General features: G+C 43.3%; 1 protein-coding gene across 7 annotated transcripts in view; it reads left to right on the plus strand.

Moving 5' to 3' along the window:
- LOC126263179 (uncharacterized) overlaps positions 1 to 23,665 on the plus strand; it is a 488,493-nt gene that overhangs the window by 261,680 nt on the left and 203,148 nt on the right. The window lies entirely within an intron of this gene.

Raw genomic sequence — 23,665 nt, forward strand, 5'->3', positions numbered from 1 at the left:
TACGCAAGATATAGAAGGACAGTGCATTGGTGGAACTATCATTTGTACATAGATTACTCATCTACACTACTGGCCATTAAAATTGCTACACCAAGAAAAAATGCAGATGATAAACGGGTATTCATTGGACAAATATATTATACTAGAACTGACATGTGATTACATTTTCACGCAATTTGGGTGCATAGATCCTGAGAAATCAGTACCCAAAACAACCATCTCTGACTGTAATAACGGCCTTGATACGCCTGGGCATTGAGTCAAACTAAGATTGGATGGCTTGTACAGATACAGCTGCCCATGAAGCTTCAACACGATACCACAGTTCATCAAGAGTAGTGACTGGCATATTGTGACGAGCCACTTACTCAGCCAACATTGACCAGACGTTTTCAATAGGTGAGAGATCTGGCGAATATGCTGACCAGGGCAGCAGTCGAACATTTTCTGTATCCAGAAAGGCCCGTACAGGACCTGCAACATGCGGTCGTGGATTACCCTACTGAAATGTAGGTTTTCGCAGGGATCGAATGCAGGGTAGAGCCACGAGTCGTAACACACTGTTCAAAGTGCCGTCAATGCGAACAAGAAGTGACCGAGAAGTGTAACCAATGGCGCCCGATACCATGACGCCGGGTGATACGCCAGTATGGCAATGACGAAAACACACTTCCAATGTGCGTTCACCACGATGTCACCAAACACGGATGCGACCATCATGATGCTGTAAACAGAACCTGGATTCATCCGAAAAAATGACGTATTGCCATTCGTGCTCCCAGGTTCGTCGTTGAGTACACCATCGCAGGCGCTTCTGTCTGTGATGCAACGTCAAGGGTAACCGCAGCCATGGTCTTCGAGCTGATAGTCCATGCTGCTGCAAACGTCGCCGAACTGTTCGTGCAGATGGTTGTAGTCTTGCAAACGTCTCCAACTGTTGACTGAGGGTCGAGACGTGGCTGCACGATCCGTTACAGCCATGCGGATAAGATGCCTGTCATCTCGACTGCTAGTGATACGAGGCCGTTGGGATCCAGCACGGCGGTCCGTATCACCCTCCTGATCGCACCGATTCCATATTCTGCTAACGGTCATTGCATCTCGACCAACGCGAGCAGCAAGGTCGCAATGCGATAAACCGCACGCACGATAGGTTACAATCCGACATTTATCAAAGTCGAAAACGTGATGGTATGCATTTTTCCTCCTTACACGAGGTATCACAACAACGTTTCACCAGGCAACGCCGGTCAACTGCTGTTTGCGTATGAGAAATCGGTTGGAAACTTTCCTCATATCAACACATTGTAGGTGTCGCGACCGGCGCCAACCATGTGTGCATGCTCTGAAAAGCTAATCATTTGCATATCACAGCATCTTCTTCATGTCGGTTAAATTTCGTGTGTGTAGCACGTCATCTTCGTGGTGTAGCAATTTTAATGGCCAGTAGTGTAAAACGGCCTCCGACGTGATTATGGAAGCACGACAGGAAATAACAGACGTAGAGGCATGGGACATTCCATTTCGGAAATCGTTAGAGAATTCAATATTCCGAGATCCACAGTGTCAAGTGTGTGCTGAGAATAACAATTTTCAGGCATTACCGCCCACAGCGGACAACGCAGTGGCCGCGGCCTTCACTTAATGACCGAGAGCAGCGGCATTTACATAGAGTTGTCATTGCTAGTAGGCGAGCAGCACTGCGTGAAATAACCGCAGAAATAGATGTGGGACGTACGACGAACGTATCCGTTAGGACAGTGCCTCGAAATTTGATGTTACTGGGCTACGGGAGCGTACGACCGACATGAGTGTCTTTGCTAACAGCACATCGCCTGCAGCGCCTTTCGTGGGCTCGTGACCATATCGGTTGGACCTTAAACAACTGGAAAACAGCCGCCTGGTCGGATGACTACCGATTTCAGTTTTTAAGAGCTGACAGTACCGCAGCGCGGGATTACCCGAGCGGTCTTAGGCGCTGCAGTCATGGACTGTGCTGCTGGTCCCGGCGGAGGTTCGAGTCCTCCCTCGGGCATTGATGTGTGTGTGTTTGTCCTTAGGATAATTTAGGTTAAGTAGTGTGTAAGTTGAGGGACTGATGACCTTAGCAGTTAAGTCCCATAAGATTTCACACACATTTGAACATTTGATAGTAACGTTCGAGAGTGGCGCACATCACACTAACAAGGCACAGCGCAAGCGGTGAGGACTGTGTTTACGTGGAAGGGAGTGGGTCCCCTGGTCAGCCTGAACTGACCATTAACTATAAATGGTTATGTTCGGTTACTTGGAGACCATTTGCAGTCATTCATGGAGTTCATGTTCCCAAACAACGATGTCACGTTACCGAGCTGCAACTGTTTACGACTGGTTTGAAGAACACTGTGGACAGTTCGATTTGGCCATCCAGGTCGCCCGGTATGAATCCCATCGAACATTTATGGAACATATTCGATAGGTCAGTTTGTGCAAAAAATCCTGCATCGGCAAAATTTTCGTAATTATGGATGACTATAGAGGCAACATGGCTCAATATTTCTGCAGGCGTCGTCAAACGACTAGTTGAATCCATGCCACGTCGGGGCCGGCCAGTGTGGCCGAACGGTTCTAGGTGCTTCAGTCTGGAACCGCGCGACCGCTACGGTCGCAGGTTCGAATCCTCCCTCGGGTGTGGATGTGTGTGATGTCCTTAGCTTAGTTAGGTTTAAGTAGTTCTAAGTTCTAGGGGACTGATGACCTCAGATGTTAAGTCCCATAGTGCTCAGAGCTATTTGAACCATTTGAGCCACGTCGGGCTGCTGCACTACGCCGAGCAAAAGGATGTCTGACAGGATACTAGGCAATATCCCGTGACGTTTGTTACCTCAGTGCAAGTTTGACGAAAGCCAGACCATGTAACGGATATTTGCTCGTAGCAGGTGTATCCATAGCAGTCTGTCGTCTATTTAGTCGTTCACTAAATCGCCGCGAAATTAAAGTTAATTTTTCCCTCCCCTTCAACCCTTTCTGCAGTTGAGGTCTTGTGCACGCTCTTGCTCTTCAAATGGTTCAAATGGCTCTAAGCACTATGGGACTTGACATCTGAGGTCATCACTCCCCTAGACTTAGAATTGCTTAAACCTAACTAAGCTAAGGACATCACACACATCCATGCCCGAGGCACGATTCAAACCTGCGACCGTAGCAGCAGCGCGGTTCCGGACTGAAGCGCCTAGAACCGCTCGGCCACAGCGGCCGGCGCTCTTGCTATTACCCACAGATGTTGTGTCACCTGTAATGGATACTTCATATGTACTAGACAGGTAATGTGATACACTAAGGTTTTACTCATTAACCGGACGAACACAGGTTAGAAAGAAATTGTAATTAGTGAAACTAACGGCAAAAAATTCAATCTCTAATTTCTGAACTCATACTTAAGTAAGTACGATTTTTTCTTCCGTTTCAGCACAAACAACTGCTTTAAAAGTCTAATGTTGTGTGAAATCACTGAACTTACGAAATACTTGCTTTAACCTAATTAGCTGCATTCGAACTTCACTTCTAAATTAGAACTGAAATGCAATGAAACACAAAAAGGAATTTCGAATCATTGGGTGATTATTAATTTACTGCTAAAAATATGGGTGTCTTAATAGCTTACGTTAGGTACATACCCAGTCAGTCCAAAAAGTTTCGAGACTATATTAATAAGATATAGACAACAGTTTAAATTGTGGTATTAATGCCTCAAGTGTTCTACGTTGTCCCCCAGTCCGCCCTCCGGCATAAGGAATGACGCACCCTTTGAAGTAAGTTCAGTTATTATTGCAGCTGCTGGCAGGCATTGAAATCGCGACCCTGTAGTGTCGGCACATCGTTAAATGACGTGGCGTAGAATTCCTTCAAGCGTACCCACAACAAAACGTCTACAGGATTGAGGTCTGAGGAACGCGCGGTCCAAGATGTGGAGCCCCCCAACCCCGACCAATCCCTTCACGTCCTTCGTAACGTGAAATGTTTGCGTCAGATGTTCGCGGACACTGTCACGAAAGTGTGCTGCTGCACCATCATGCATGAACGGAATTTGTATTCGTTGCTGCAGTGGCACAGTCTCCAGCGAGGTAGGCAATACATTAATGAGAAAGTCTATATAATGCGCCGTATTTAACCATTGTGGTTGTACGTATGGCTCTGTTAATCTATCGCCAAGTAAGCATGCCCATGTGTTGATTGAGAATCGGTGTTGATGCCCTCTTTTCTGAATTTCTTGGGAATTTACACCTGCCCGTGCTGGTTATGGACGTTCACAATACTATCTCTTGTGAACTATGTCTGATGGGCAAATAAAATCTTGGACGGCAACAGTGGATCTGCGGCATACATCTGCAACAGTCATTGACATAACGGCCGTCTGTCATAATGATCCTTTGGCCTTAGGGGCTAAGCGCGCCGTAGATGATATGGGTACAGCAATTTTTCAGGCAATATCCCCCAGTTAAGAGAGCGAGACGCGCCTTCTGCTGCTGCTAATCGTCGCACAATCGACGCACGGGTTTCTTCCATCGAAAATAGCATGTCAGGCGTGCGGGCTCTGCAGGGCCTTCCACTATCTGTCTTCCGAGGTGCAAGTGTACCTGTCTTCCTCAGACGCTGGAAAAGTCTGGTGAACAGCTTATCAGAGGGAACTCGGCGCTGCGAATATTTTTCAGCGTAGCGGGCAGGGGCCCGCAGAATATGTCCATTTGATATACCACAGCAGAATATCATATCCTACGTTTCACTTGTCGAATAGTGGGCTTCCATTGCTAACAAGTGGTGGAAGAGAGAAAATGTAAATGTACCACACCATCTGTACGTACAACCAGCGCATTAACAGTAAACACAAAAGTGAATCCGCGTTTGGAATAAGGTAAAACGCTAAGACGGGTACCCAGGCTTGACAGTACTGCACAAAATGTCCCACAAAGACCCACGAAAACTAAAGTACCCTACAAAACGACTCGAACCACACAAGCGACTGCAGAGCAATAGGGTTCTGTGAGCAAGACATCACAAAACCCTGCCGTCACATTTGACGGAGCGCCAGTGCAACGACTGCCGTAATACGTATATGCAAACCAAGCGCCGCACACCGCTTCCTATAACACATGTTTATCTCGGAAAGCATGCGTTTATGGACCCATGTTAAGTAAACATATTTTTCTTCTTTTAATGAGTACTATCGCCTCTCAACGTATTCGTCACTTTTTTTTAATCAATATGTGTGCTACATACACATACGAGGGGCGTTTGAAAAGTTCGTGCAAAGTCCGACAGATGGCACCACCGGCGCGTATAGAGGTCATGTTTAGTTAGTAGCAACTTTGGAAAGAACGCACACCACGTTTCAGCCATATTGATCTATTTCTTTGTGTTTGGCATTCGTGTGAATCAAGGAAGTCGAGTGGTTGTCAAAAAATGGACGACCAAGAATTTCTTGTGGTGATTAAACATTATGAAAGGCAAAACGTCTCAGGAGACTATAGAGAATCTTGATAAACATTACGGTGACTCTAAACGGTTTTCAAGGCTAACTGCAGTACTCCGTGGCCGTCTGCGGGCACTGATGGTGAGATATCGGTCTTTTTGTTGCGTTGTGCACTGTAGACATCTCGTACTGTAGCGCCTGGACACGTTTCCTGTCTGCTGGAATTGTTGCCATAATCTTGAGATCACACTTTGTGGCACACAGAGGGCCCGTCCTACGACCTGATGTGTTTGACCAACCTCGTGTCGCCCTAGTATTCGACCCCTCATAACGTCATCAATATGTGTTCTTTGAGCCATTTTCAACACACAGTCACCATTAGCACGTCTGAAAACGTCTGCAAACTTACTCGCTGCACCGTACTCTGACATGCACCAACACACCTCTCCGTATGTGGACTGCAGCCAGCGCCACCGTGCGACGACCGCAGGTCAAATACACCGCATCGCCCTACCCCGAGGTGATTTAAACCGGCAAACCGCCCACCAGCGTGTTGTTTCACCATGTACCAGCATTATCCTTAATTTATGAGCATGAATGTATGATACACAGCCAGCATCTACAGAAAGTGGTCGAAAGATGACGAAACCATGAGAAGGCAAAAAGTTATTGGACATTAATACGTCACCACTCAATGTGGAGCACAGAAACTTGTCTGCTCTATAAAATGGATAGGTGGCGATCTGTGGCAGATCTAACGGTAGACTACACTCCTGATGGAGGCGCAAGTGTTTCGGAGCACACCTTGTTGTCGAGCATTGGGTTCTGCAGCAAACGACCTCTGCGTATCCCCACGCTCACCCAAGGAAATCGGCAATTATGACTGCAGTAGGCACGATGTCATCGACATTCGACCGTGAATCAATGGAAAAACGTTGCTTGGTCGGATGGATCAGGTTTCTTGCTACTCCTTATCAATGGTCTTGTCCCAAAACGTGGGCCATCCAGGCAAACGACGACTCGAAACATGCTCTGGGTCAGGGAAGCATGCCGATGGGGCCAGCATTATGCTATATCGGACATTCCATTGGACTTCTATGGGTCCTGTGGATGTATGAAGGCAACGTGACACTTGCGCACTATGTGAACATTATTGCGGACCTCCTCCATCCTTCCACGCCTGATCTCTTACGTGACGGCGGTGGCGCCTTCCAGCAGGATAAGTGCTCGTGTCACGAGGCCAGAATCATACCACATTGATTTGAGGAGTGCGATAGTGAACTGTATTATGTCTTGGCAACCAAATTTGCTTAACCAGAACGCGATAGAGGGGCTATCTCCGCGCCCACAAAAAACAGGCTATAATTTACGGGAATTGCATGATCTGTGCCTAGACATCTGGTGCCACATTCCTCTGGAAACGTACCAGGGACTTGTCGAATCCATACCGCAGAGAATAGCTTTTACACTACTGGCCATTAAAATTGCTACACCAAGAAGAAATGCAGATGATAAACGGGTCTTCATTGGACAAATATATTATACTAGAACTGACATGTGATTACACTTTCACGCAATTTGGGTGCATAGATCCTGAGAAATCAGTACCCAGAACAACCACCTCTGGCCGTAATAACGGCCTTGATACGCCTGGGAATTGAGTCAAACAGAGCTTGGATGTACAGGTACAGCTGCCCATGCAACTTCAACACGATACCACAGTTCATCAAGAGTAGTGACTGGCGTATTGTGACGAGCCAGTTGCTCGGCCACCATTTACCAGACGTTTTCAGTTGGTGAGTCATCTGGAGAACGTACTGGCCAGGCAGCAGTCGAACATTTTCTGTATCCAGAAAGGCCCATACAGGACCTGCAACATGCGGTCGTACATTATCCTGCTGAAATGTAGGTTTTCGCAGGGATCGAATGCAGGGTAGAGCCACGGATCGTAACACACTGTTCAAAGTGCCGTCAATGCGATCAAGAGGTGACCGAGAAGTGCAACCAATGGCACCCCATACCATCACGCCGGGTGATACGCCAGTATGGCGATGACGAATGCACGCTTCCATTGTGCGTTCACCGCGATGTCGCCAAACACGGATGCGACAATCATGTGTATACAGAACCTGGATTCAGCCGAAAAAATGACATTTTGCCATTCATGCACCCAGGTTCGTCGTTGAGCACACCATCGCAGGCGCTCCCGTCTGTGATGCAGCGTCAAGAGTAACCGCAGCCATGGTCTCCGAGCTGATAGTCCATGCTGCTGCAAACGTCGTCGAACTGTTCGTGCAGATGGTTGTTGTCTTGCAAACGTCCCCACCTGTTGAACCAGGGATAGAGACGTGGCTCCACGATCCGTTACAACCATGCGGATAAGATCCCTGTCATCTCGACTGATAGTGATACGAGGGCGTTGGGATCCAGCACGGCGTTCCGTATTACCCTCCTGAACCCACCGATTCCATATTATGCTAACAGTCATTGGATCTCGACCAACGCGAGCAGCAATGTCGCGATACGATGAACAGCAATCGCGATAGGTTACAATCCGACCTTTATGAAAGTCAGAAACGTGATGGTACGCATTTCTCTTCCTTAAACGAGGCATCACAACAACGTTTCACCAGGCAACGCCGGTCAACTGCTGTTTGTGTATGAGAAATCGGTTGGAAGCTTTCCTCATGTCAGCACGTTGTAGGTGTCGCCAACGGCGCCAACCTTGTGTGAATGCTCTGAAAAGCTAATCATTTGCATATCACAGCATCTTCTTCCTGTCGGTTAAATTTCGCATCTGTAGCACGTCATCTTCGTGGTGTAGCAATTTTAATGGCCAGTAGTGTATATTGCGTTGCAATGGTGGACCGACACACTTCTAAGCAGGGTTATTATAATGCTTTTGGTCATTAGTGTGCATTGTTGCTTGTGTAAGCTGATGATTAGCTAATGCTGAACGCTGGCACACCAGACGCCTCTCCGTATTATAAAATCATTTCTATTCTGTTTTATCCGTTAGAGCTGTGGTGGTTCCCTTGTCATAGCAATTCCGAGACCTGACCACTGCACAAGCAATCTCTGTAAGACTGCAAGGTTGGCTTTTGTAATGTCCACGGCACAGTCAGCGTGTGAAAAGTCCGGAAAACGTCACAGTTTTTGTCTACTTTAATAAATCTCTCGAAGTTCGTTTCTTTGATTACGTTCCTCAGCTGATTATTAACTCCTCGATCTAATATAAGCCGCCTAAAGGTAACGCCCTCTTGGAATGAGCCATTATAAGCTGGACTTGTTAAGTCGCAAACAGTTGAGCAGCTGCCCCCCCCACCCCCCACCCCCCCACCCCCCATGCCCCAAGCGCCGTGATGTACTTCATTTCACTGCTTGAGGCATTTATTTTACGCGCTACAACACAAATGAACCTAGCAGGTTAAGTGTCCTACACGTGATTAAATTTTACGATGCTGCACAGCGACTTCATTACTGCAGCGCGTCTACCGGCAATGCGGAACGTATTAGAGACAGTTTAAAGTCTAAGCTATTTTTTGTGATTTCAGTTGTCGGAGTTAAAGCATTTTTTCGATATCAGTTATCAACAACCGTTGATTACCTCTGCTGTATCTAATTACTAGAGCGAGCAGACGCCATATTTGATTTAATCGTTCTGAGGATAAATTTCCGTATTTGCCTTATTATCTGTTTTACTAGAGTTGCCCAGAAAGAAATGCACCGCATTTTTTTTCCCCTTCAACAATTCTTTTCCCACGTACTCTCCATCCCGTTCTATGACCTTCCTCCAGCGCGAAACAAGGCCGTGTATGCCCTGTCGGTGTCAATCATTGGTGGCGGAGCCAGTGCTTCACTGTGTCAATCACCTCCTCATCTTCCTCAAAATATCTTCCACGAATGGCATCCTTTAATGGCCCAAACAAGTGGAATTCCAAGGGGGCTGTCAGGTGTGACAACCTTGGATGCCCCCCCCCCCTCCCCACTGCCTCAAATCGTGGAGCTCCGCCGAACCGCCTTCTGATGATTTCGCCCCCCGTGCCCAGCGACTAACTGTACCTCTGTCGACAGCAGATGCTCCACAGACTTTGTACAAGCATTTGTGAATATCCCCCAAAGTTTCTTTCTCTGCGGCAATAAATTCAGTGACGGCACTTTGCTTGTAAAGTACGCCACCTACAGACGCCAGTTTGAAACTGTCCTGCAGCTACGCTATCTGTCGGAAGTGAGGGAAACTTGGAGCGCTCACTCAGGAGGCTTCAAATAATAGACACGTAACGTTTCGCATTCGTAGCGTTGTTTTCGGCTGAGGAAATAGTGCGGTGTATTACTTTCTGGGCAGCCATCTTAATATGCGTGCAATGAAAATATACTAAAAAGGAGGCACATAGATCTGTCGGAAGCGACAAGCAGTTTTGTACGATTCATTAAAATAAAACGGCGTAGTATAACAATAATGGTAAATAAAAACGGTGCCTTCTTAAAAGTAACTGCCGAATTCATCATGAGAGCAGTGAAATATGATTCTGTATAACGTCTTTCAGAACTTAGTGTGTACTTATTAATGTGGTAAATTGTAACTGGCAGGAATGAGCATGTCATTTGCATAGACATCTGCCATTTGTCAGCCTATCCTGTCAGACAATTTTCTTGTGCCTCTTGTATAAGCCTCCTGGACAGGAGGATGTGCAGCGAATTGACGCATGGTGCAGGGAATGTCAATTGAATCTCAATGTAGACAAGTATAATGTGCTGCGAATACATAGAAACAAAGATTGTATGTAACATGTAGCATGGGAGACTTTTTGCTATTAGTAGTGTTCAGTTATTAGAAAAGTTTTTCCAATGAGCTCTGATGCAGGTCAGCAACTGGAAGCAGTTAATTCCATAAATTATCTGCGAGTACGCATTAGGAGTGATTTAAAATGGAATGATCATATAAAGTTGATCGTCGGTAAGGCAGATGCCAGACTGAGATTCATTGGAAGAGTCCTAAGGAAATGCAATCCGAAAACAAAGGAACTAGGTTACAGTACGCTTGTTCGCCCCCTTCTTGAATACTGCTCAGCAGTGTGGGATCCGTACCAGATAGGGTTGATAGAAGAGATAGAGAAGATCCAACGGAGAGCAGCGCGCTTCGTTACAGGATCATTTAGTAATCGCGAAAGCATTACGGAAATGATAGATAAACTCCAGTGGAAGACTCTGCAGGAGAGACGCTCAGTAGCTAGATACGGGCTTTTGTTGAAGTTTTGAGAACATACAGTCACCGAGGAGTCAAGCAGTATATTGCTCCGTCCTACGTATATCTCGCGAAGAGACCATGAGGATAAAATCAGAGAGATTAGAGCCCACACAGAGGCATACCGACAATCCTTCTTTCCACGAATAATACAAGACTGGAATAGAAGGGAGAACCGATAGAGGTACTCAAGGTACCGTCCGCCACACACCGTCAGGTGGCTTGCGGAGTATGGATGTAGATGTAAATGGAGATGTAAATGAAATACTTAGCTTAAGAAAGCGAAGAAATGGTAGCAGAAATTTTAGCAGAAATGATGATTTAACATCATAAAGAAGCTTCAGAAAAAATTCAACGTGATAGGTCTCACAGCATGAGCTCTTTACTAACACTTGTAGCTAATAACGGTAAAAACAGAACAGTGCAACAGAGTAGTGGGTAATAACAGTGACTCAAAATTTTAACGTAAAAATCGTAAATAAGCTATCAGAAAACGCAAGATGGCGAATTGACAACACGCCCAGTTATTAAATTAAACAACTTTCTCTCGTACAAAAAACATTCGAGGAATTTCTTGTATAAAACTATGAAATAAGTTACGAGATGTCTGACTATCAATTTTTTCACGTCGGCTGTAACAGCTGGAGAAACCCAGTTCGAAGCTGCATGCCAGTGATAAATTATTTAAGCAACAGTTACGAGCATTAACTCCGTGTATTCACGATGTTTCAGAAAGACCACTAACAACCTCCACCTTCATGGCATCAGAGCTCATTGGAAAAACTTTTCTAATAACTGAACACTACTAATAGCAAAAAGTCTCCCATGCTACGTGTTACATGGTGGCGTTGCTGGAATGGCAGTAATTGGCGTCCGGAAACTTTTTGCCGCATAGCGTATTTCCGCCTAGTTTTGTAACTCACATCCGTGATGTCATTCCCTAGACTGTACAGCTCCCACATGTCGTCGCTAAGTACCGGTCTCTGTTCAATTAGACGTATGGGCAACCAAACAAAAATTAAAATTTTGCTTCATGTCAGCATTACTCGATGAGTACAAGAGAACTTGCCAAATGTTCAGTAGAATTCATGCACACACAACATAAAACAAATCATTTGGAAATTTTAGGTGAAATGACTGAAACAACACATCTCTTTTCGTAGCGATCGTCTACTGTTGCGTGAGAAACGCCATTTCTGTGGATAGCTGATGCCATCGTGCACTTGCACCACGCTTACACCGCTGAGCCAAAACATTACAACGACCCACAGCGAGATGGAACACCACCTAGCAGCATTTCGAGTACGTGAAGTGGAAAAGGAAATATAAAGCGGAGCAGAAACAAGTAGGAAATCACTCAGGCGACTACACGTGTTCAGAAATACGGAAATTTATTGACATAAGCGAGTCTGTCAAAGGGCAGCTTGTTATGGTTCGTTGCCTGGGGACGGACATCTCTGAAACGACGAAGCTGGTTACCTGTTCGCGTAGCTACTTCTGTAGTTATCATCTGTGGAAAATTGTTAAAGCACAGAGATGCCGTGAGTGGGCGATAAGGTGTCGGGCGTACAGAGCTCATCTGCGAACGTAGAGATCGGACGCTTGCTCCACCTGTAAATCAGGATGGGAGGCAATCTGTGGCTGATCTAACAACAGAGTACAAGGTGTGTCTATAAAATAATGGGGCTGATGCTGATACAGAGTAAGTAAGTATGCACCAAAGATAAACGATCAAAAGCTGTGAAGCGTGAAGCCTTGTCAGTGGAAAGCAGTATCTCTGGTGTCTGCAGGCAAATCAGTGTAGCCGTGGTCTTCGTTTGCGTAAGCTGTTATTTTGTTTTGCCAGAAAAATGATGAGTGTAATAACAGAGCAACGAATTACCGTCAAGTTTCACATGAAACTTGGAAAAACTGCAACTGAAACTTATCTTTTACTAAAAGAAGCGTATAGGGAAAACTGTTTATCATATATGCGAGTTTTTGAGTGGATCAAGAGTTTCCAAGATGGCCGAGAAGACGTTGAAGATGACAAACGTGGAACACCCTTAACATAAAAAACGGGCGAAAATATCGAGAAAGTAACTAATCTGATTCGATATGACCGTCGATCGGTTATTCGATCGATTGCTGAAACTGTTGGAATTAACAAAGAATGCATAAGTCAAATTTTACACAACCAGTTTAAAATGATAGACGTGTGTGAGAAACTGGTGCCCAAAATTCTCACGATCGAACAAAAAGAACCTCGTGAAAATGTTTGTACTGACACTTGGAATACGATTGAAAATGATTCTTATTTATTGGAAAGAGTGATAACATGAGGCGAATCTTAGTTTTTTCAGTTATGATCCTGAAAGTAAGCACCGATCCATCCACTGGAAAGTGGAGAGAAAAAGCTCGAGGGAGCAAATCAAGATTCAAAGCGACAATGGTTGTTTTTTCCATATCCTATCCGTGGAATTGTGTATCTTCACTGGGTTCCTGAGGGTCAAACTGTTCATCATCATTACTACCTTGAAGTTCTTGCTCAACTCCGTGCGAAAATAAGAAAACAAAGATACGAACTGTAGGAGCAAAAGTCATAGGTTCTGCAAAAAGGCAACACATCGGCTCGTACCGAATTCTCTGCTAAGAGGTTTCTAGCGAAGCACAGCATCCCACGTTATTCGCCTGATCTAGCACCATGTGACTTTTACCTCTTCCCGACGGCCAAATATACATTAAAAGGGACAAAATTCCTGTCTGTTGAAGCAATGAAAGAAAAAGCGGCACAGAAGAAGAGTTCCAGCACTGTTTCCATCAACGGAAAATTCGCAAGGAGCGTTGTAGGGATAGAGGAGGGGTGTATATTTAGGTTGACAATAATTAAATATGTATGTATTTAAAACAAAATTTTTTTACAGCAATAGGCCCGTTATTATATAGCCACACCATTACAATGCTGGTAGAGGCGCAAGTGTTTCGGAGCACACCATTCAGCGCATATTGTTGCACATGGGGTTACGCAGCAAATAACTTCTGCGTGTTCCCATGTTGGCTCAATGACGTCAGTGTCGATTGTAGTGAGCATGCGATCAGCGAGATTGGACCGTGGTCGCTGGGAATATGTAGAAAACATGAGATATTGGTCGTTCCCGTGGGTTAGTTGAATTAAACTGCGTGACAATATCTTCGTGTTTATCCATAAATGTGATTACAAACCAGAACGTATTAATTTGTGATTTTAGATTTTCTTCATACACCGTGTAAAAGACACCTTCCACCCGGACACTCGAGAAAAATTCAAAAGAACGGATGAATTCCGTAATAAATAGTGATAGGCTAATTTTTTATCGTCCCTGTAATACAGATACAAATTTTTCAAAGTGCTCTGTTTTGCTTGCGTACCAGACACGTTCTTTTGCACGAACACGTAATCGTAATAAGTAGAAAAAAGGATAATGCAGAGTAAACAAATCAGTGACACTGATCATTGCAGCGAAACACATGTAATTGTCGAAATTCATATTGTAGAAACATAAGCTGGCACGAAAAACCTTAATTAGTTGTTACTGATTGTGTAATTTGTATTCGGTACGCACCTACAACGTTTATAACACCAACTACCGATCTTACGTTAACTGTTCCGTGGGCAGCAATCAATAAATAACATTGGTTCTCTACAATGACTTCAAAGAATAGTTATCTGAGTTATGAAAATGCAACTGAACAGCGTGCTCCCTAGAACTTTATTTCTTTAACAGACAGTAAATTACAGAATCAGTCTTACACAGGCTATTTAAATAAATTAATCTCACGTATTAGCGAATTAAAAGTGTCTGTCTTCTAGTAAGAACAAAATTTCGTTTTATCCGCCAAATATGTTTCACTATACTTGTGACATCTTCCGTAAGTTTTCCATTTATTGCTTATTTTCTTACACATGTGTGTCCTGTGGCTCTCAAACGAAATCAGCCACACCTCATTGCTACAGATGACCTGTTATGAGCTGTACATGATTAGTATTTGGCTATTAAATGCATTGTTGTTGTTGCTTTTATGTTTAAAGCGACGTTTTCTCGTGCTCATTGGCGAATTCTGGTTGCTATTTCAGTGATTTGACTTACACGCTCTTTTCACTGCACATTTACGTTACAGACACGGTATTCACAGAAGAAGGCGGGCCTTTTTAATCAATTATTATTTCCCGCAAGCATGGGACCAGAAGTTAATTCCATTAGGAACGCATGTACATATGAAAAAATTATTGAACGTTAACCGGATAACAGGTGACAGTTCGTTTGTTTCTAACAGCACACAATCTAGTTTAGAACATGTACCTTGCTACGGTACAACATACTGGACCACCAATGACAAGTTCAGTACCCGAATTCCTGAGAAAGGTGGAAATATTACCGATGTGAAACAAGCGTAAATCTTTGTCGCCATTAATCTTACACTTCTACCTGGAGTGTTATCAGCTGCTCTTGAACTACCATGTAGAATGCACGTCCATTACGGAGTAACGACACGAGACAGCCGTGAAGTCTGCAGAAGATTTATGACCGTATCATTATATGAGAACATAAATTTCCTTTGTATTGCGTAGCTATGTCCGACCAGGCTCCGTACAAGAAGTGTGTAAGGACTCATGAAAGAGAAAAAGGGCGCCTCTTTCTTCAGGTTGTGTCCTTAGCCAGTGCGCTAAAGTAAGATCCTTGCCTGCATTCGCAACATAGGAGAACAAATACCGTCGGAAAATCTTCTTCATGTAATTTCTGACACAAATCTGGTTACAGATCCCTGCTATCAAGTGGTACGCGATTGTTACATATCTTTCTGTCTCTATGCTTCTGCCTGTCTCTCGTTTGCTCGCATCTCCGATTTACAGGAACTGACCTCCGAGAAGAGAAGACCGACAATATTTCTTCGTGTTGAGTGTCCATTACTGTGGTATCCTGACCTTTGGATGAGTCTGCGTTCTCTTTTCCCTTACAGGTATTTCCTGAAGACATGTTTAATCACGTATAGAGTCTTTCCGTTTCATCGATGGGCTTCCTTATAAAACTTGTCAATGTTGTAATCAGACAAGCAATCTTCTGCTGTTTAACATAGTCTTTCTGCTGGTGTAAAAGACTGTACACGGCAAGATTAGACAGAACTTCTGTTTCTTTATTTATTTTCCTACATGTTTCAGTGAGATAAGAGCGGGGATATACCAAGTGAGTCCGGCTTAACTTAAAGCAGAATGAATTTTAAAAAATCAATTAAGACTAGAACTGAGTTTTCTGTGGACATAAAGGTCTGTACAGCTGGAACACTAGCTCAGTGGAACAAGGATGGAGGATAGAATAGGCCGTGACTCTATTGATGAAATCATCACAGAACTTACCTTAAATGTTTTATCAAAAACATGGAAAAGCTACGTGAGGATGGCCAGGCGGAAATTTGAACTTCGCTTTTCGCGGTTACGAATGAGGTGGCCTGACCACTAAAGCGGTTCGCATCGATGAATTTGCTGAGGGAAGTTGTAACCTACCAGTTAATTTTATTACACGGTCCAATGACGCAAGAGTAAAATCCATTTTTAGACCTTTCAGTACTTATTACGATTAAACTCGACACCGTTATTGATAGTCCACGTAAGCGGTACAACGTCAAGGAAAACGAAACACCCATATTTTACATGTGGTGAATAACGTTCCATTCTCTTAGGTAGTTCAATAGCAATTAGTAACTGCGTATAGAGATAAAATTAAGTTATACGAAGTAAAATATTATGCAAATTTGTTTTGCGGAGGAATACAGTTCTTTGACTGTCTGTACTACCAATCGTTTTCTTGGTTTTCACGAAGGATAATACACTGAGGCAACAATAGTCATGGGACAGCTATACGCACATATACAGATGACGACAGCATCGCGTACACCAGGTATGAAAGGGCAGTCCATTGGTGGAGCTGTCATTTGTACTCATGTGATTCATGTGAAAAGGTTTCCGACGTGATTATGGCCGCACGACGAAAAGTTACAGACATTGTACGCGGAATGATAGTTGGAGGTAGACGCTTGGGAGATTCCATTTCGGAAATCGCTAGGGAATTCAATATTCCGAAATACCCAGTGTCAAGAGTGAGCCGAGATTACCAAATTTCAGTCATTAACTCTCACCACGGACAATGCAGTGACCGACAGGATTCACTTAACGACCGAGAGCAGCGGTGTTAGCGTAGTATTGTCAGTGCTGTCAGATAAGCAACACTGCGTGAAATAACCGCAGAAGTCAATGTGGGACATACGAAGAACATATCCGTTAGGACAGTGCGACGAAATTTGGCGTTAATGGACAATGGCAGTAGCGAATCGACGCGTGTGCCTTTGCTAACAGCACGACATCGCCTGGAGCGCCTGGCCTGGGTTCGTGACCGTTTCGGTTAGACCCTGTTGTTGTTGTGGTCTTCAGTCCTGAGACTGGTTTGATGCAGCTCTCCATGCTACCCTATCCTGTGCAAGCTCCCAGTACTTACTGCAACCCACATCCTTCTGAATCTGCTTAGTGTATTCATCTCTTGGTCTCCCCCTACGATTTTTACCCTCCACGCTGCCCTCCAATGCTAAATTTGTGATCCCGTGATGCCTCAGAACATGTCCTACTAACCGGTTCCTCATTTTTGTCAAGTTGTGCCACATACTCCTCTTCTCCCCAATTCTATTCAATACTTCATCATTAGTTATGTGATATACCCATCTAATCTTCAGCATTTTTCTGTAGCAGCACATTTATCGTCCATGTTTCACTTCCATACATGGCTACACTTCATACAAATACTTTCAGAAACGACTTACTGACACTAAAAGCTATACTCGATGTTAACAAATTTCTCTTCTTCAGAAACGCTTTCCTTGCCATTGCCACTCTACATTTTATATACTCTCTACTTCGACCATCATCAGTTATTTTGCTCCCCAAATAACAAAACTCCTTTACTACTTTAAGTGTCTCATTTCCTAATATAATTCCCTCAGTATCACCCGACTTAATTCGACCACATTCCATTATCCTCGTTTTGCTTTTGTTGATGTTCATCTTATATCCTCCTTTCAAGACACTGTCCATTCCGTTCAACTGCTCTTGCAAGTCCTTTGCTGTCTCTGATAGAATTACAATGTTATCGGCGAACCTCAAAGTTTTTATTTCTTCTCCATGGATTTTAATACCTACTCCGAATTTTTCTTTTGTTCCCTTTACTGCTTGCTCAATATACAGATTGAATAACATCGGGGATAGGCTACAACCCTGTCTCACTTTCTTCCCAACCACTGCTTCCCTTTCATGCCCCTCGACTCTTATAACTGCCATCTGGTTTCTGTACAAATTGTAAGTAGCCTTTCGCTCCCTGTATTTTACCCCTGCCACCTTCAGAATTTGAAAGAGAGTATTCCAGTTAACGTTGTCAAAAGCTTTCTCTAAGTCTACAAATGCTAGAGACGTAGGTTTGCCTTTTCTTAATCTTTCTTCTAAGATAAGTCGTAAGGTTAGTATTGCCTCACGTGTTCCAACATTTCTAAGGAATCCCAACTGATCTTCCCCGAGGTCCGCTTCTACCAGTTTTTCCATTCGTCTGTAAAGAATTCGCGTTAGTATTTTGCAGCTGTGACTTATTAAACTGATAGTTCGGTAATTTTCACATCTGTCAACACCTGCTTTCTTTGGGATTGGAATTATTGTATTCTTCTTGAAGTCTGAGGGTATTTCACCTGTCTCATACATCTTGCTCACCAGATGGTAGAGTTTTGTCAGGACTGGCTCTCCCAAGGCCATTAGTAGTTCTAATGGAATGTTGTCTACTCTGGTGGCCTTGTTTCGACTCAGGTCTTTCAGCGCTCTGTCAAACTCTTCACGCAGTATCGTATCTCCCATTTCATCTTCATCTACATCCTCCTCCATTTCCATAATATTGTCCTCATGTACATCGCCCTTGTATATACCCTCTATATAGTCCTTCCACCTCTCTGGTTTCCCTTCTTTGTTTAGAACTGGGTTTCTATCTGAGCTCTTGATATTCATACAAGTGGTTGTCTTTTCTCCAAAGGTCTCTTTAATTTTCCTGTAGGCAGTATCTATCCTACCCCTAGTGAGATAAGCCTCTACATCCTTACATTTGTCCTCTAGCCATCCCTGCTTAGCCATTTTGCACTTCCTGTCGATCTCAATTTTCAGACGTTTGTATTCCTTTTTGCCTGCTTCATTTACTGCATTTTTATATTTTCTCCTTTCATCAATTAAATTCAATATTTCTTCTGTTACCGAAGGATTTCTACTAGCCCTCGTCTTTTTACCTACTTGATCCTCTGCTGCCTTCACTACTTCATCCCTCAGAGCTACCCATTCGTCTTCTACTGTATTTCTTTCCCCCATTCCTGTCAATTGTTCCCTTATGCTCTCCCTGAAACTCTGTACAACCTCTGGTTCTTTCAGCTTATCCAGGTCCCATCTCCTTAAATTCCCACCTTTTTGCAGTTTCTTCAGTTTTAATCTACAGTTCATAACCAATAGATTGTGGTCAGAATCCACATCTGCCCCTGGAAATGTCTTACAATTTAAAACCTGGGTCCTAAATCTCTGTCTTACCATTATATAATCTATCTGATACCTTCTAGTATCTCCAGGATTCTTCCATGTATACAACCTTCTTTCATGATTCTTGAACCAAGTGTTAGCTATGATTAAGTTATGCTCTGTGCAAAACTCTACCAGGCGGCTTCCTCTTTCATTACTTAGCCGCAATCCATATTCACCTACTACGTTTCCTTCTCTCCCTTTTCCTACTCTCGAATTCCAGTCACCCATGACTAGTAAATTTTCGTCTCCCTTCACTACCTGAATAATTTCTTTCATCTCATCATACAATTCTTCAATGTCTTCATCATCTGCAGAGCTAGTGGGCATATAAACTTGTACTACTGTAGTAGGCGTGGGCTTCGTGTCTATCTTGGCCACAATAATGCGTTCACTATGCTGTTTGTAGTAGCTTACCCGCACTCTATTTTTTTTATTCATTCTTAAACCTACTCCTGCGTTACCCCTACTTGATTTTGTGTTTATAACCCTGTATTCCCCTGACCAAAAGTCTTGTTCCTCCTGTACCGAACTTCACTAATTCCCACTATATCTAACTTTAACCTGTCCATTTCCCTTTTCAAATTTTCTAATCTAGCTGCCCGGTTAAGGGATCTGACTTTCCACGCTCCGATCCGTAGAACGCCAGTTTTCTTTTTCCTGATAACGACGTCCTCTTGAGTAGTCCCCGCCCGGAGATCCGAATGGGGGACTATTTTACCTCCGGAATATTTTACCCAAGAGGACGCCATCATCATTTATCCATACAGTAAAGCTGCATGCCCTCGGGAAAAATTACGGCCGTGGTTTCCCCTTGCTTTCAGTCGTTCGCAGTACCAGCACAGCAAGGCCGTTTTGGTTAATGTTGCAAGGCCAGGTTAGTCAATCATCCAGACTGTTGCCCCTGCAACTACTGAAAAGGCTGTTGCCCCTCTTCAGGAACCACACGTTTGTCTGGCCTCTCAACGGATACCCTTCCTTTGTGGTTTCACCTACGGTACGGCTATCTGTATCGCTGAGGCACGCAAACCTCCCCAGCAACGGCAAGGTCCATGGTTCATGGGGAAGGGTTAGACCCTAGACGTCTGGAAAACCGTCGCCTATCGAGATGGTAAAAGTGAAAATTATCTAAATGCTGTGTTCATAAATGAACTGTAGTAATAAGAAAGCAAAGGTGCACTGTAAAAGTAATTAATTGTCGTAATGAAAAGGGAAGGCTTTCATACTGTAAAAGTTAGCGATCTGACTGCAAGAATTTTGAAGAGCATAAACTGCCTGAATAATTAACTTGGGGTCGCGCGTGGTTGCTGTGCGTTCTGAGGCGCCTTGTCACGGTCCGCGCGGCTCCCCCCGTCGGTGTTTCGAGTCCTCCATCGGGCAAGGGTGTGTGTGTGTGTTGTCCTTAGCTAAGTTCGTTTAAGTTAAGATTAAGCAGTGCGTAAGCCTAGGGACCGATGATCTCAGCAATTTGGTCCCATAGACCTTACCACAAATTTCCAAAAACTTCCAGTTAACTTGGACATGAAACCTAGAGTACTTGGCTTTTGCAAAATTTGATCACAAAATCTGTCTCTGAATAACATAAGTTGGCCCTGATTGCACAAATAAAAAGAAATCATAATCTTTTCTCCTTACCTCTCTTCTGTGCAAATCTGGATAACGCGTTGCAAGTACTGCTCTGTCTTGCGCTCCGCTATGCTAAAGCTGCAAATTACTGTATCTGCACAGAGACACTCGAGAGGTGTGATGAGTTCTCTGTTAATTTCAAATCGAACTCTTTTTCGAACACAATTGGTTGGATAATCCATTAAAAAGAATTATAACGGAAAGGTTGATAAGAAAATTAAATATGCACATAAACGACAACACTAAGTCTTTTGTATACTATGTAAAAGTGCTCTAGACAGATTTTAAATTTAATGAACTTCTTAACATCCAAACAATACACTTTCCTACCTCTCAAATCTAGCAACTATCAGTACAATAACCATGTTAATTCGATGGCGCAGAAACAGTGAAAACAAAAAACAAAAAAAAAAAAAAACAAAAAAAACATAATCATTGTATTTCCCTGACATCTCATTAGATTTCTTCCTTCACAAATCAATTCATAATCATGTTGATTGAACAAAATGATAAACTGAGACATTAAATTTGAATCATAATATTGCCATAGCTTCTTTACTAACACTGCTTAAGGGGCTCCGGAAAGGCTCAAAATCATGAAAAGTTCAATTTTTACTTTTTTGCGTTTTCTGAATCTGCAGACTATTACCTTTTAATAGATATATAATTTATTCAATTCCGAAGACTACAACGATTTTTAAATTTTTTTTGAAATGTGTTCTACATGGGCGTGACCCACTGTGGCGCTGTTAAACTGGTGTCAAATGGTGTTATTATTAACGTCCGTGTTCATCAGGTGCATTTTAGTGATGTGGGGTAAAGTATGTGTTGTGGCTAACCTGTGATGGTTCAATATATATCGCTAGTGTGATTGTCGATTGTTTCATGTTTATTTACTCTGTCGTTATCTCGAAAATATTCGTAATTAATTCTGTTTCTTGAGTCTCTGTTTTGTTGAAGTATAATAATGAGTAAAAGTAAAGTTATTAGAAATCCTCTGAAGGCTTTTAAGAAAAGGAGAAATGTTGGAAAGCCAAAGGTATGTGTTATTACTGTAAACAATAAAGACGATAACCAAGTGAGTGAACCTAACCTCTCAAGTACACCTGCCCATAGCAGTCAAAGTGGGAAAGAAAATACTTCACAGAAGAAGCTTGGTTCAATGAGTGAAAACTATGAATGTTTTATGGGCGAATCGGATGTGAATGAAATATTTGATATGTCGGTTCTCAAAGGAATTTTTTCAAACTGTGTAAGATGTATTCATTGTAGTGAAGTTGGTCTGGAACTCTCCATAATAAAGCACGTAGGACTTGCTAGTGAAATACAACTGAAATGTGATAAGTGTTCATACATGACCACCTTTTGGAACAGTGTTGCAGTAACTGCAACTGAAGAAAATGGTAGCAAAATCTACGAACACAACAACGAGCGATGCTTACTTTAGACAAGGAACGCCTTCGGGCTGCAGACAGGGCTGTAAAGAGTCTAGAAATACAAGCAAGAGTAAACAGGAGGAGGAACAATAGGAAGCTGGAGGAGGAGTTTGCAGAGGATGAAGATAATCCATCCTATGGACCTGGAATGCACTAAAAAGTTAATCCAATCTTTGTCGCTCGATTCCCAAAACTTTTATTTTCTCATACTAATTACATGTTTTCTAAGGATCTTCCAAACATATTTGTTTCAAACTTTCAGTAAATGTTACACAGTACCTTCAGCATAATTTAACACAGCCTTTTTCCAAAAAACTGTATATTTTTGAATATATAAATAAAAAATTGCAAAAAAATGTTGTGAATTTTCATTACAATTGAAAAAAAATCATCTTTAATAATTGAACTAAAATTTTGTAAAATCCCTATGTTCAGTTGTAGCTCATATTCCAATAAATAATCTGTAAAAAGTTCAACTTCCTACCTCAAATACTTTGTGAGGAAAGATGTAATTTATAAGCGTTATTTTAACATTGCAAGTATAGGGCGTTCCGGAGCCCCTTAACACTGCCTAACTCTAACACAGATGAACTTCGACTCCTGTCATTGTCTGCTCTACTGCGCCCTCGCGCAGCTCAGAGATACTCACTGAACTTCTACGATACATCTTACAACATCACTGCTCTCTCACAATCGCTTCAGATAGCAAAAATGCAGGTACCAAAATTATACGTCGTGATACCTATCAAGAGGTGAGGGCAGTGTTCGAGTGTGGCGCAGAGCCCACGAAGTCATGGGCCAAAGTTGTCAACAGCGCAGGATTGCTTCATAATGGTGTGGGGTGCGTTGACATGGAATGGAGAGAATGCTCTCGTCCACTTGAACCGATCATTGACTGGAAGTGGTTATGTTCGGCTACTTGGAGAACATTTGCAGCCTATCGTGGACTTCATGTTCCCAAACAACGACAGAATTTTTGTGGATGACAATGCACCATCTCCCCGGGCCACAATTGTTCGCAATTGGTTTGAAGAACATTCTCTCCAATTCTAGCAAATGATTCAGCCACTTAGACGGTCCGAAATGAACCTCATCGAACATTTATGGGGCGTAACAGAGAGCTCAGTTCGTGCACAAGACACCGCACTGGCAATATTTTTGCAGTTGTGGACCGCTGCAGAGGCAGCATGGCTCAGTTATTCTACTGGGGACTTCCAAAGACTCGTGGATTCCATGCCACTAAGACGGGCAAAAGTAGGTTCGACACGCTGTTAGGAGGTATCCGATAGAATAGTAGTGAGTAGAATAGT

This window comes from Schistocerca nitens, chromosome 6 (assembly GCF_023898315.1).
Source record: "Schistocerca nitens isolate TAMUIC-IGC-003100 chromosome 6, iqSchNite1.1, whole genome shotgun sequence".
Lineage (NCBI taxonomy): Eukaryota > Metazoa > Arthropoda > Insecta > Orthoptera > Acrididae > Schistocerca > Schistocerca nitens.